The following is a 15,126-nucleotide window of genomic DNA, read 5'->3' on the forward strand; positions in this document are numbered from 1 at the left end:
AAACACCATGAGGCCACTCGCTCTCTCCTCCCTCACCAGTGGGACAAGGAGGAGAAACTATAATGAAAAGCTTGTGGGTGGGTCGACACAAGGACAGGGAGGGATCACTCACCACTTATGGTTACAGGCAAAAACCAGACTCAACTTGGGGAAAAAACAAAATCCATTTAACTTGTTACTAATCAAATCAAACAGGAGGAGTAAAACTGAATCTTAAAACACCTTGCCCCCATTTCTCCCTTCTTCCTGGGCTCAACTCCACTCCCAGTGGTACAGGGAATCAGGGTTGGAGTCAGCTCGCCACACATTGTCTCTGCTGCTCCTTCCTCCTCAGGGGGAGGACTCCTCACTCTTCCCCTGCTCCAGCGTGGGGTCCCTCCCATGGGAGACTGTTATCCACAAACTTCTCCAGCATGGGTCCTTCCTACAGGCTGCAGTTCTCCATGAACTCCTCCAGCATGGGTCCTTTCCATAGGCTGCAGTCCTTCAGGCACCGACTACTCCAGCGTGGGCTTCCCCGTGGAGTCACAGCCTTCTCCAGGGGCATCCACCTGCTCTGGCATGGTGTCCACCATGGGCTACAGGTGGGTATCTGCTCGCCCGCCCCCCTCCATGGACTGGGGAGGGGGGGGACAGCCTGCCATCTCACCACGGGCTGCAGGGGCATGGCCTCCTCCAGAGCACCTCCTCCCCCTCCTTCCGTACTGACCTCGGTGTCTGCAGAGGGGTTCCTCTCACATTCCAATCCCCCTACTCACTACTGGTTTCCCTTCTTAAGTCTGTTCTCCCAGAGGCGCTACCACCATCACTGATGGGCTTGGCCTTGGCCAGAGGTGGGTGCCACTCCACTGTTGGAGCCAGAGAAGCTTCTAGCAGCTTCTCACAGGAGCCACCTCTGTAGTCCCCTTCCTGCTACCAAAACCCTGCCACACAGTCAATACACAATGCTAGAGTTGTTTCCTTGGAGGACTTTCAGAGTTTTGCCTCCTAGCATTGTACTTGTTAGCATACAGTAAATGCTTTACTCCTTTGGGGGAACATCCCTCTTCCTTGGAAGATATACTGGGAATACTGAGGGCAGTCTAAACCATGTACCTCTAGTGATTCCAGAGTTTGCTAGAAACCCCAGTGAAAGTTGTTTTTTAACATTCAACAGTTCTGTTGGGAGTCAGAAATCCTGGTTTGTGGAGGTAAGCAAATCTCTTTATTTACTAGGTCAGAGGGAGACTTCCAGTTTCCCTATCATCATCACATTCTGAAAACAAAAGTAAACTTTCTGTTGGCCTGAATTTTCCTTTATAGAAGGCAGAAGGTTTGAAAGCCTTGATTTTAACACCTGTGTTGACTATGGCAGTAAAAAGTTACATAAAGTAGGGGAACATCAAACCCCTGTAAAACCAATTTAATCATATTTTCAGAAGAATGCCACAAAAGTTTGCTAGCAACCAAATGCAGACTGGTAAACTCTGATTCAAAAATCATTTAAGCATTTGAATATTGAAAGCAGTTAAGCTGCAGGTGTCAGTGTTTGAATCTTTAGGCTGGAGTGTTTTACTAGTTCAAAAGTAATTCTGTTCTTGACCTCATGAAAAAAACCCTTGCTTTTTGAAATATATTTATGGCAAGCTGCAGAAGAAAGGGGTGGTAGGAGATTTCCTAGACCTCCTTCCTGAAATCTGCTAAGGTGAGCTTAGAAGAGCTCCCTTTGCAGGACAGTAATTGTCATGGTGGTGGGTAACCTAATCTGTCTGCTTTTGGGACATGAAAAGTTCCAGGTTCTGTGTCTGCTGGTCAGCTGCATATGGCTATGAACCCCACTACTGCAGCCATCAGCAGGAACCCTTCTAACTCAGAAACCCACTCTGGCTACCTTCTGGCAGAGGTGACAACCTTTCTTCAGACTCACAGATAGGAAGAGAGAGTGCAGCAGAGCTGAGCAGCAGAAGCAAAGTTTTGCAAATAAACAAGCAAAGAGATGATGAGGGCACAGGCCCAAAGGGCTGTGTAATAATAGCAAATAAAATTTTTCCTTTTAAGTAAACCTATATGCCTCTAGTTTCCATGAGCTAAGAACGTGAGTTACACATTCTTTGATGGCTCATCAAGATGGTTTCACCTGAACCATTTAATAACTACATAGCCTCTGTCATTTTGCTGCTACCAGTCTCAAACATCAATGGTATCTTAAAAATGCCAGCAAAATATATCAATTTGATAATGTGCAGCACCATATCCTCTAGGAAATCTGCCATATGCTCAGAAGAGGTTGCATAGTTTCGGTACTAACCGCCACGCAAATTGGAAATGCTTTCCTGAAATGCAAGAAATGAAGTTGCTGTTTATGCCCTAATTGCACATGCCTTTCTTCAGTCTCGAACTTGATAATGAAATTTGTGTATAAGGATATTAGAAATGCCCAGTCGATAAACTAAACAGGCTTTAATATCTCTTGTCAGACTTGCTGTTTTATAATCTCACTTACTTTGGAGACATACCTGCATAAGTGCCAGATCAAAAGAAGCAAGGGAAACCTTGGGATGACAGGCAATTATGAATTATTGATGACCAATTGGTGATTCTGCTTATCAGATTTATCATACTGAAGAATAAGCCATGTGAGAAGGATCTGTATTTGCAACAAATATATATGCATATGTGGAAGAGGTAGATATATTCTTTCTTTAGGTTTGTTTTAACAGCTAAACCTTACTAAAGCTCTTTTTCAGCCAAAGGTACATGGTGAAATTGTATCCAGTATACAAGAATGAATCCAATTCCAGAGATGGTTGCTTTTTTAAAGGTCTTATTATGTGATTAAAACTATTATAATCAAAAACTATAACAATGTGATTCAAGAAAAGGGAATGTAATAGAAAAGAGATAATGACCAGGATAAAGGCTCTAAATTAAGAAAGTGGAAATTTATGTTAGAAATCAAAAATGTCATGTGACTTTTAGAAGACAGGCTGGCCAATAAATGGTACCATATGTAAGAACAAACTTGAATCAGTTTATGCTTATACAATGTGCTGACTGCATCCTTCTGCAAAGAAATAGTTTTGCCATATTTTCAACGCAATTGTATCTGTATCTTTATTATCTTCAGGAACACAATTTTATTCCTTTCTTTTTTTATTCCTGTCAGTTCTTATCCGTCTTTTGTGTAATATTTGAGAATTGAGAGGAAGCCATACGTACGCGTTTTATTAACTGTATTGTCTTTCTATAAACAGCCATGTAGATTTCATCACTTGATATTTGTTTCATGCTCTAAATACATTTGTTCTGAGAAAATGTAATAGTGGATTGACTGAAGAAAGCAAATACTGCCCACATAATAGAAAATAATTATGCTTTCTCATAAAATGTTGCAGCCCCTTTTCTGTTCTAAATGAATGAGAACCCCATAAGATATATTTTAGCTGCTTCCTTGTGTTTTCAATCTTATTTTATAAATACAATAATAAATACATATTTCTGTTTCTTTCTGTCCATCTGTCACTCTTTCTTATTCTCCCCAGTTACAGCACAATCTTTACAAGAAAGCCATTTCTCCAGATTATGATGGTGAAACATCTGCAGTACTCAGGACAAATTTTACTGTCTGGCCATCATTTCTTTCCAATGTGTGTAGCTTTCCCAATATAACAGATGAATGGGTAGCACCAAAACAACTTTGTGTAGTTCTATTAGTGGAAAATATAAAAATCTATGAAAGAATGCTAATCATTTAATACTTATATTGAGGCAATAGTTTTGAAAGTAAACCCCAGTAGTAAAATGATGCTCTGGCCAGATAGTCCTAATTAGGAAAACTGTTGAAGAAAATATGCTATTTATATTTTTAAGATGGAAGACACTAACAGAAATCTATTCTGTAAACGTACAATGTGCAAGTAAGAAACGGAAGAGTTTTGAAAACAGCACTGAATAGTGAAGAAAAGTTCTTAATTAAAATTAAGTAGCTTCTTGAATAGCAATGCTTTCCCAAATTGGTTTTGATGGAAATTGCTGTTAAATGGACATTTATATAGGATTAATGAATATCAAATGTATTCAAAATCCCTTGCTGAGTTGGTGGTTAAATGATTTGGTGCCAAAAAGAATTTTAAAACATCACTTTCAGCAAATACTTCTAATGGTTACAATTTTAAAGATGTCTACTGCATTGAAGTTGAGGTATGTATGGAACATTTCCTTTAAGGAGTTTTATCTGTCATATGAGCAGCTACCAGGTATTTCTGGAAACTGACTGTAAGAGTCTTTGTGTACCTTAACTCTACACTGTCCTTCCTCAAAACCACAAATAATAATTTGCATATGCAACACATTTTAATAGGCATATGCTACAAATAAATGCAAAATAATTCCCTTTGTAAAAGGGAATGACCCTTCAAGAGTCAAAAAGTTCCAAGTCTATAGAAATATTTCTACATTTAAAATATTCAATCGTAATGCAATTGATATTTTCTTTAAGTACTTCAACTAATATTCTTCTGTTCAAAAGATTTATTTATGCATTCTGTTAAGAATTAGCAGTAGCCATGACTAAACAATGTGTTTATAACTATTTGTGTGTAAGCCCAATGCAGACAGATAGGACACCAGGTGCATTTTGGGGATTTATTACCTAAAATTTATTATTATGATCCTTTTTGATTAAATTTCACATTGTCCCAACAGCTGGTGGTTGGACAGATTTATTATGCAAACAGAATTACTCAGTGATAGTATTATAACTCAGTGTCACTGATTTGGAAATTTCAGGGCCTGTATGCAAAATGCTTCTTATTTCCAAATTCTTTCTAAAAGCATCAATTTCTTAACTCTAAAGTATGTAATGACATTAACTTATTTTGTTTTACTCACTATTATAGATCAGTGTTTCATGATCCAGAAGCATCTAGGGGGTATTGTTTTATTGTGCTGGAAATTATGGTCCTGAAATATTAACTGAGCTGGAGCAAGAATGGTACTATGCTGTTAGATGAAGCTCATACTTCTTCCATCACATGCTATAAAGACATTGCATTCTTTTTGTGTACTTATGGATTTGTGGATGTAGGTTGAGACTTCAGAATTTTAACAGCTAAAATCTAGATATTTTCTGTGATTATGTAAAAAACCCTACAACCTTAATTTGATTTTTACAGTCTTTTTTTTTTTGCAAAACTCAGTCTTAAAGTCAAACAGAGCAGAGTGAATTTTCAAAGTATTTGAGGACATGTGTAGTTAGCAGACATTTTCAGAAGCACTTAGGGTCCAGACAGTCAAAGATCTGTGTCAAAATCTTCCTTTTTATGACTTCTATTAGTCAACACTTTCAAGATTCCCTTGTCATCAGTGAGTTCATTTGCAGGTATTTAAGCTAATGTACATACTGTAGCCCAAACATTAGGACAGCTCCTGATAACATCTGTAGAAGAACTTAACATTTTTGAGGAGAGTTATAATTTTTTTAATTGTCCTATTTCTATAACACTAAAGCACTATATATAGTGTTAAACAGGTAATGTAAGACACCTTGAAATTCTAATGCAGATTTGAAAAGTTTGAAATAACACTAAGATCTTATCTTTTTGCTACAGGAAAACTGGAAATTATCTTTGTACTTGATTCTGTGAAGAGTTAAAAACATTTAGAAACATATCTTGAATATATATTTCTCTTAAGTGTAAGTAGGATATATTTTTGAGTGTTATTGAAGGTCTGTAACAGCTCTTGAGAAAACATTAAACAGCTGTAAACTCAGGTGCTCCAGTGAAGTGTGAATGTAATTGCTCAGGAGACAAGAATATGCAAACAGCCAGGTCAAATGACTTACGCAGGGAGAGAATGTGAGAGCAGAGAAGATAAATTTTTTGGCGTTTTTTTGTTTGTTTGTTTTTTTGTTGTTTTTTTTTTTTTAAATCCACCCAATATGTTGTCCAGGGTACTGTGACATTCCTCTGCATTATTACATTAGATTGATCATGTCATCCATTAAGCAGAGGAATGTGTTTATCTTCAGGCAGAATTTTGGTTACTGTGAAAGCTCCCTGTAGCTGCAAATTCATCTGAGAATGTCTAGGCAGTGGATTTTATAGTTCCCCAAAGCAGTCCTCCTAATGATAATATTTAGTGACAATATTTAAGAAAAAGAGGGTGGTTTATATTGTCAATCTTATATTCACCCAGAAAACAAAGTGGAAAAATTAAAAATAGATGCAGTGATTGCTGGACAGTTCAATGGGAAAAGGAAGCTAATTTCTGGAAGCTACAGACTTTGTGGAACTACAAGTTGGATTTTGGTTTCATGTCAGTAGGATTGCTGGAGTTTTTAAATTCAGCAGCATTGCAACCATTTTGTTGACTGATTTAAAGATTATTGACCTCTCACCAAAGCTGTGATACAAATATATGTCACAGTAATATAATACTGTTAATTTACTTTTCTCTAATACAGTAAGTTAACAAGTGTCTGTTTAATCTATTTTAATTTCAGTAACTGCAGGATCATTTTAGAGGGAAAAAAGGTTAAAATCTGAGAAAATATGTTTTCAATGATGAAATGAAAGGGCATTCTTGAAGTTGAGGTCAGCAATAATGAAAGATGCTACAGTGACAGCTGTAGGGGTGAAGACCTTGTTTTAGTCAGAGGGTAAGCTGCAAAGGTTTAAAATTACCGGCAATATTTAAGGCTGAACATTAAATCTGATTCAAGTCTAAGCCAGAAATTCTGAATTATCATTATTCTTACCACATCTGTAGTTTGCATGCCTTTCATTTGTGTCAGTGCTGGTTTCAAGCCATTAAAATTCAAATGCTAAAGGCCAAGTCACTGTGCTATTGTTTAATATTGCTATGTTTTGTACTTATGTTGTTCCTGAAACTGATGAAGAAGGACTGCAAAATTTCAGAGCTGAACTATTAACATAAACATTTTAAAATTTCTGAAAGAGCTGTTTTTATACCTTATTTATAATTTTCCTTTGACTTACAATTTTTAAAATTTAGAAAAACTTACAATGTAATTTTTATAGATGCCACATAAAATAAAAAGAAAAGCTTTGAGTTCACAATTTGCTTAATTTTTTACTATAATTCTGACATGTTATTAACAAAAAATTCACACTTTGGCTAGTTAAACACCGGACAAAGCTGCCTAGAGAGGTTGTGGAACCTTATCCCTGGACATACTCAAAGTTTTACCAGAGAACGCCCTGTGCAACCTGACCTATGCTGGCCTTGCTTTGAGTGGCAGGCTGGCCCAGAGGACCTCCAGAGGTCCACTCCAACTTAATTTATTCTATGACATTTATCAAAGATGTCAATCATTTTGCTTCTTCACTTTAAAAGTAATGGACACTTTAAACTCCTCCAAAATGAAAATGCAGGAGTGAGAACATTTTCCTCTACCAATTTAAGACTTGAGTTTCCTTTTTTTGCCAGTCAGAGTCTGGTTTTTTTGAAATCCTTAAGACTGTGTCTTCTTCCTCAGCATTTGTGTGTGCTGTAGGCTATCTATGAAACTAATTTTAGAGATACGGTCAAACATCCAGCTTCAGCATGTACCTGCTGGAAGTGCTATGAAACTGCTCATGATAGATGATAATTTGTTATTTGAAAAAGGATGTTCTGCATTAGCACAGCAGTCTTCACATCAATATTGCTGGAAACCTAGGATATGCTACAAGGCCTTTTTTCATCATTTATTTTGATCAAGTCTTCTAGGAAAATGTATTGTTTTAAGGCTGAAGTTAACAAACTAACTATATTCACCCAAACATCCTAAAATATTTTATTTTAAATTATTATCTGCTTATGATATTTTTAGTGGTTTTGCTTAGAAATATAACAACATCTAGTATCTTCTCAGTGTGTCACTAAAAAGAAAATGGATTAAATGTATATAATTACATAAATCATATGTGCTCATCTGGCTGCCAGGTAAATGACTACTGCAATGACTACCTCAAGACAGAAAGAAGCAGAATGTGTTTAGCGTACTAATTACTCATGTTGTGCTAAGACATTATGGCAGATGAATGTGTGTTTAAGTGAGAAATGTTTTTACAAATCCTAACTGGTTGTGATAGAAATACTTCTCTTGTCTTTTTTTGAGACCACTATTGAAAAATTAAAAAATTTCTTGGGGTCCTTATGTCCTAAAAGTATTTTGATGTTCCCAGTCTGGCAGGTACACTGTGTAGAAGTGCATAAATATGTTTTTAGATTCATACTTTCACTGCCTTGAAATGAGTGGATGCAAGTCCACAGGCTTTACTTGTGGGCTTACTTGAACTTGGGTATCTCAGAGTCACCACTGGATACATTTTTGTTTCTCTACTGAAACCTAAATTTGATGTACCGAGGGGAGGACATTTTGGTTTTTTTCATACTATATACATACTATCCCAAAAAGAATGAAATAAATATTTATCTCTTAATCAGTCCTGTAATTTTAATTTATAGGGTATGTGGGTTTTGTATTTAATTTATTTTTACAGGTAGCAAAATATCTATTGCTATGATATTAATTTTATTTTGGATCTCTCTACACTTTGAGTAAAATAACTTCTTCATATAATCTAATAAAGCAACAGAATTATGTCAGGGTCTTGGTGGAATAACTTGCATTAATATTGGTTTTCTAGCCTCATTTTTTAATATTAATTTCTTTACTTCTTAAAGCCCCAGTTCTAGTGGCTCAAGAACTCTTAGAATTATTTAAATGCCATGAAACCAAAAGCATTCTGATTATAAATAGACATAGAAACATCTTTTCATGCTGATCTTAAATTTTAGTAGCAAACAAACAAAAATACAAAACATTGCAGAGTGGACTATTTTAACAAACACTTGGGCATAACTTAATAACATTTACCATTCTTATGCCACTGGCATTGGCATTTGTATTCTGCATGTCAAGCACTATGCAAAATGCATTTATAAAGTTAACATTGAAGCAAGCTTTGTACCTGAGGGTTAAATAATAAAATGGATTGTAATATTATGGTTTTTTGTATTGTGCTTCCTACTGGCTCAAGCTGCCTGCTACTTCTAAAAGCAGGGTTTTTCTCCTACAAAAATTAGTTCTCTCAGTACTATTCATGTACCTCTAAACAAAAAGGGGGTAAAAAGAATCAATACAAAATGTAGATTGTTGAAATGAAACCATCTAACACTTACTTTAAAAATCAAAATGAAACCAGCACTTTTGTAAGAAGCCCTCACCAGTTTTAAAGGCTAGCACCTCTCTTTCATAAGAAAGAATCACTCCATGATGAGTTGAATGACGAGGATTATTATTTTCATCCATGTCATTATATAAATAGCAAGCTTTCTAAGTAAACAAAAACAGTGTTTCTGAGAAACAGAAACCACAGTCCTGGATTAGATATCATGCTGCCTGGGAATGGTTGCAAGCAAAATGTTACTGTGGGGATAAATGACATGGTAAAAGATAATAAACCTACTTTTTATTCTATGGTTATTATACTGAAAAACAGTTTAAACTATCAAAGTTTTTAAAATGCAAAAAAAACCAACTTGAAGTTTGAAAATCTTGCTTGCATCAAGGCTGCTTGATCATGTAATGTGGTTTTGTTCCTATACTGAGGGACTGAAGGAAGTTTCTGTATGAAGGTTTTTTCCACTGTTTTTTTTACGTCATTGACATGTGGGTGATATCCATCTGGAGAAGAATCCTTCTCCAGATTTGATTTTGCAGTTGTCTCATCAATAGTTTTGCATAGTACATGAAAGAGATGCAAAAATGTGAAAACACCCTCTTAAGGGTTATGCTTTACCTTGATGAATTCAAGAGAGCAGAGCTTCAACACTCTCACATTGCACCTTGTAGAGAAAAATAAACCTGACACTTAGACAGCTTAATTCATAGCTGATCTTTCTGCTAATGTCATTAATAAAGTGGTCCTCATGGAATCTGCTTCATGACCTCCTCTGCCAGCACAAGTTACATTGAAATTTTGGTCAGATAGCTGGGAATGAAGTAGACAGGGTAGTTTTCCTTATTAGATAAGATAATCACCTGTACTGTGATTGAATCTTTGGTCCCAAGGTTTAGCCGTACATTAATATTTCTGATGCCAACCCTAGAGAGTTCTTCACTTGTCTCCAAACAGGAGACAAACGCAAATCTTGGTACCTTTTGTCAGAGTCTAATACTCTCTGGCCAGATTCTTTTAGAAGAATGAAAAGGGTATAAAGTTTAATATCAAATTTACTACTCATTTGTAGATAGTTCATGTTACACAGGACTGTGATTTAGCAAAGTACTACAGAAGTGTACTGAAAGCACAATGCAGCACAACATAGCAATTACAATATACATAAGGATCACAATGTGAATGTGAATCCCATTACCAGGCTCTATATGCTCACCACCATGATGCTGGACATCTCCATCTGTCAGAAGGAAGGCATGGGTTGAAGTCAGTTCAAACCTGTTGCTCTCTTAGAAGTTAATTCTGTTTTTTGTTTGTTTGTTTGTTTTCCTCTCTTTTTTAGCTTTTGTACTCCATGTTAGGCTGAGCCACATATACAATTCCCCATACTGGTCTTGGTTAGTTGAGGGAGACAATACTTTCTGTTGATTAACTCAGTGAATGTCATTTACTCAACAAGTTGAGACACTCAAGTCATACAGCCAGTTGATCCACTTTTACAGAAGTTTACATAAAAGAAAACCCACTTCCCAGTCTCCTTTGTGTTGAGATACTTTTTGTTTTCCTCGCAACAGTCAGTTACTCCCTACATTCTTCCTTGAGCTTTATGAACACGTTCCCTGCATGTGAACCTTGGCTACTCCTGAGAAACAGTTGCTATTTCCATTTCTCAGTTTAAGTAGCTCACAGAAACATTGATTTCCTTTTTTTTTTTTTTCTTTCCTTTCTCTTCAATATTTAGCCTTGGAGTTTATGTATTCTGGTCTGGGAGCTACTCCCTAGAATTAAGAGGGGAAAACTTTTCAGGATATATATAAGCCCATGCACTGAAGAGGCAGGTCATATGAAAACAATGGTGTGCAACAATATAAATGAAGATTACAAGATAATGTGCATATACTTTAGAGGAAATTAATGTTGCACTGCAAATCTGTATACATTTGAAGATTACTAATGATTGGCTTTGCAAATTTGGGCTGGGTGGTTAGGTTTTTCCAGCTGAATTTCATTTTAACTGGAATATACAAAGTGAATGTGTTCTTAACCAGTCTTTAAGCGTGACTTGCATGTAAATAACCTACTGTGATCAGATAATGGCTATATAGCTAACCACAAAACTATTTAAGAAAACCCTTTAAGATAAGATAGTAACATGTGCTCTTTCTTACTCAGATTTTTTTCCAAGCACTTCTTAGCAACATTCATGCATGTCTACTTTGATACAAGGCAAAGTTCAGTATCTCACTTCAGTATAGTTTAACTTCATATTATATTGTTGGAACAAATAGGACTAGTTGTGTTTAATATTAAACATTTGTTTTATAAAATATTGACATTAGTCTGTGGCACTGCCATGCTTTTCTCAGATTTTCTTTCATTGCTGAGGATTTAAATCCTGGAAAGTGGAAATTTGGCATCCATTTAATCTATGTGCATTGGTTTCAGCACTGAGTTATTTATTTCTTTGTGTGTATGTGTGTGTGTATCTGTAATTTTCAGAAGCTTTCATTATCATGCTGCATCAGGATATTTAACTTGTGTTATAATACCATTGGGAGTATTTTCTATTTCCTCACCCTGTGTCTATTATTTCTGCAGAAACATACCTTTTTGAAGTGACAGCATTTCACTTATGAGAGCACAAATGGCTGTACAGAGAGACAAAACACTGGATTACTAGATTTTAAATTATAGGTCCTATGCTATTACTCTCAGTTAAGATTAAATTTTAAGGAGACATTCTACAAGTCATGTAGATAACCCTTTGTAGCAGTTAAAATCTTTACTCTGGAATCAACTTTTGCTATTGTTCTTATGCACTGGCTACTGGAGAGTGTGGAAAATTTCAACATTAGCTCAGCCCCTCTCAAACAATCATGTACTGTCTTTTTTTCAGTGTCAAGTAGAAGACTTTTATTCCCTGGTTTGATTATGTAATTTTTACTTTTGTGCTTGGCTTTGAATTACTGTATGTTTGTAAGATTATGATTATTTTAAAACAGAACTGGTTTGCATGTGAAATCATTGCTGCAAGGAAATTTCTTGGTAAATGTTAGATATTTAGAATGTACTTATGCTTAAGGGCACATTTAGCATCGTAACAGTCTCTGATAAACAGAAAGTAGGTCACATTATCCAAGCACCACTAGGATATTTGGCAAATTTCAGAGTTTTATACTTTGTTAATGATAATATTTTGAGGAGCACTGTGAACTACTTCTGTAATTAAAGTTAGTTAAATCACGTTAGGCTAGGCTTGGCATAAGGGAATGCTGTATTTGCCAAAGTCTAAAACATAAACTTTGACTTAATCGAGAGTGCCAGAGCAGTTGATTTCTTCACCACTTAATGTATTAGCTGTGTATCTATGTTCATCATCACTTGATATTTTGAAATAGGGAGAATAGATTAATTTTCACAGACTATTTGCAAACCACTGATTACCTTCTGCAGAGATTAAGATATTGGTCACAAGACTGAAAAAATGGAAGTGGAGAATAAAACTCCTCCCTCGTCCAAAGCAAAACTTCAATGGGTATCTGGCATGCACTATCATGCCTATGCAATTTTGTCCAGTTGTAATGAACCTAGGAGCAATTAAAATATCAGGGCAAGGCTCACAACTATTGCTATGAAATCAATTTAGAATAATATAACCATCTAATACAAATGAATTTGATGCTTGTTTTATCACATTTCATATTACCTAAAGTTACCTGACTCAAGGACTTCAATTATAGGAATAATAGTTACACTCCAAGCTTTTGGCATGTTGTATTGGCACTTCAAGGGGGAAAATAGCCCTTTCCATTTCAATATGGTGCAAGATTGAAGGATGTTACCATTCTTGCCATTCACTTCTTTCCCCTACTTCTCTATGTTTGCCTCTGTGTACACACAGCATTGTTTTGACCATTCAGTGTAGCTTTAAATGACAATCCAAATACACCAGCACAGATTTTCTTTGTGTGGTACCTGTGCTGTTTATTAGCTCTCCTATCTCTAACACTATGAATTATTCTGGTTTCCTTTTCCTCAGCTGTTAAGCTCGAAGCCAAGCTCAATACTTACTTTGGCAATTTTATTGTCCCCTCTGGATAGGAACTGATGTCTGAAATTCTTTGTCCTAAAAGGATTTTTTCCATTTGTTGATTCCACTGTCAAATCTGGTCAGCACTGGAAAAAAGTGCACAAAAGACAGTTCCACTAATGACATCTATTAGTTTGTCTGCAAGTTGGCCTTCCTTTGCTCCTACACTGCCATTCTATTAAGAGGAAAAATACAGAATTCTAATGTGAGGTTAACTGGCAGAAAACAAAAGATACAGTGGCACATGGGGAGCATATCAGTTTAATAACACTGATGGTCCAAGTTTGATTACTTCAGTTCTTTTTCCTCTTCCTTCAGGCATTACTGTACAGTTACTATATAATTGACAAGGGCACAATTTTAATGTTAGGACATACAGCATAAAAGGTCTTAAGCAAGCTTGTTAAAGACAATGGATTACTCCAATCTACCTCATTAATCTCTGATATCTAACTTACTATCCTTCATTCATCTGCCTTTTCAGATTTATCCATATTTTGGGCATTCTTCAAGTTTCTTCTGTTTTTTTTCTTGCCATATCAAGAGAATTTGATGCCTGAGGATGCAGTAAATATGAATCCCAGACTATTCTTAGAGCTTAGCAGTTTCTGTATTACTGATAGTACCTTCTGAATTTTCCTTATAATACTACCTAGCTCACTTTCACAGCATATTTTAAGAGAAGTTGACTGTGTTTTACAAATGGGAAATGGATGCACTTAAAAATATTTATTATTCCTAAAAACTGATTGGAAAAGAAATCCTGTACTATGAAATGACTACTGAAAAAGTTCTTCTTTTTTTTTTTTTTTAAGAAGAAATAAAGTATGGTAGTTAATAAAGTCATTCTGCTTGCATACATTTTTCTCAAGTAATCAGTTTTCAATCAAGTTGTAGAAGTTACAAGTACTTGTTAAAGAGGTCACTGCTATTTTTATAGTGTTGTTTTTGGTGCAAGTAGACTACAAAATGCAGAGAGTTTTAATGTGATATGTCAATGCAGATTTCTAAATGGAAAGTGTGTTAAAAATTTTGTACGTGTACATACAAAGGATCAAAGCATTGACCATTTCATAGGCTTTGGATCATTACACTACTTTTCTACTGCTTTATCAAAATGTATTTTAGAATCTACATGAGCAGAAACTGAAACATTTCATGCTGAAACATTTCATGTTTTGTGTAATCTCTGAAGCAGATTGTCTTGTCAGACTTGCTGAAAAGGGCCTTCATGCAAAAATGGAATCCTTTTCCCATGAGGAGAAATTTCCACTGTTCCTCAAAACTAAACTACCTCAAATCTACACTTGTTTTTCATAAGTAAATAAATAAACAAAATTAAATAAATGCTTTTTCTCTAGGAGAAGAGAGTCTTTGAGGTCACTCTTCATGTGAACAATATGTGACAGGACCTTTGTGACTGATGTCACCAAACTTTAAGTGTTTACAACACAGACGTCTACATCTGAGTTTCTTGTCTGGGTTGGCACCGCCATCAGGAGAGCTCTACTCCACAGATGCCATCCAGAGGGAGATCCAGCTGCCCAAAGATAGCTATCCATTTGTGTGTGGCATTATTACTAGAGTTCATGTGAAGTTGTAAACAGTTCCTGTTTTCCTTTCAGTTCCACAGTTGACACTGGTAAAGAGAGAAATGGGAAAAGTTGTACTTTGCTTGGGTTGCACAGGCAGCTTTCAGAGGAGCTAGGAATAAACCCCACCGTTCTGACTTCTGTTATACTTCGTCTTCTAGCAGAGCTGGACATGAGACTACATGAGTAGATTTCAGGTGAATACAAATAACTTTTGAAAACTGTGAATCTAAATTCAGATGAAGACAAAACAATAACTACTTTGTTTATGACT

This window comes from Buteo buteo, chromosome Z, assembly GCF_964188355.1.
Source record: "Buteo buteo chromosome Z, bButBut1.hap1.1, whole genome shotgun sequence".
Lineage (NCBI taxonomy): Eukaryota > Metazoa > Chordata > Aves > Accipitriformes > Accipitridae > Buteo > Buteo buteo.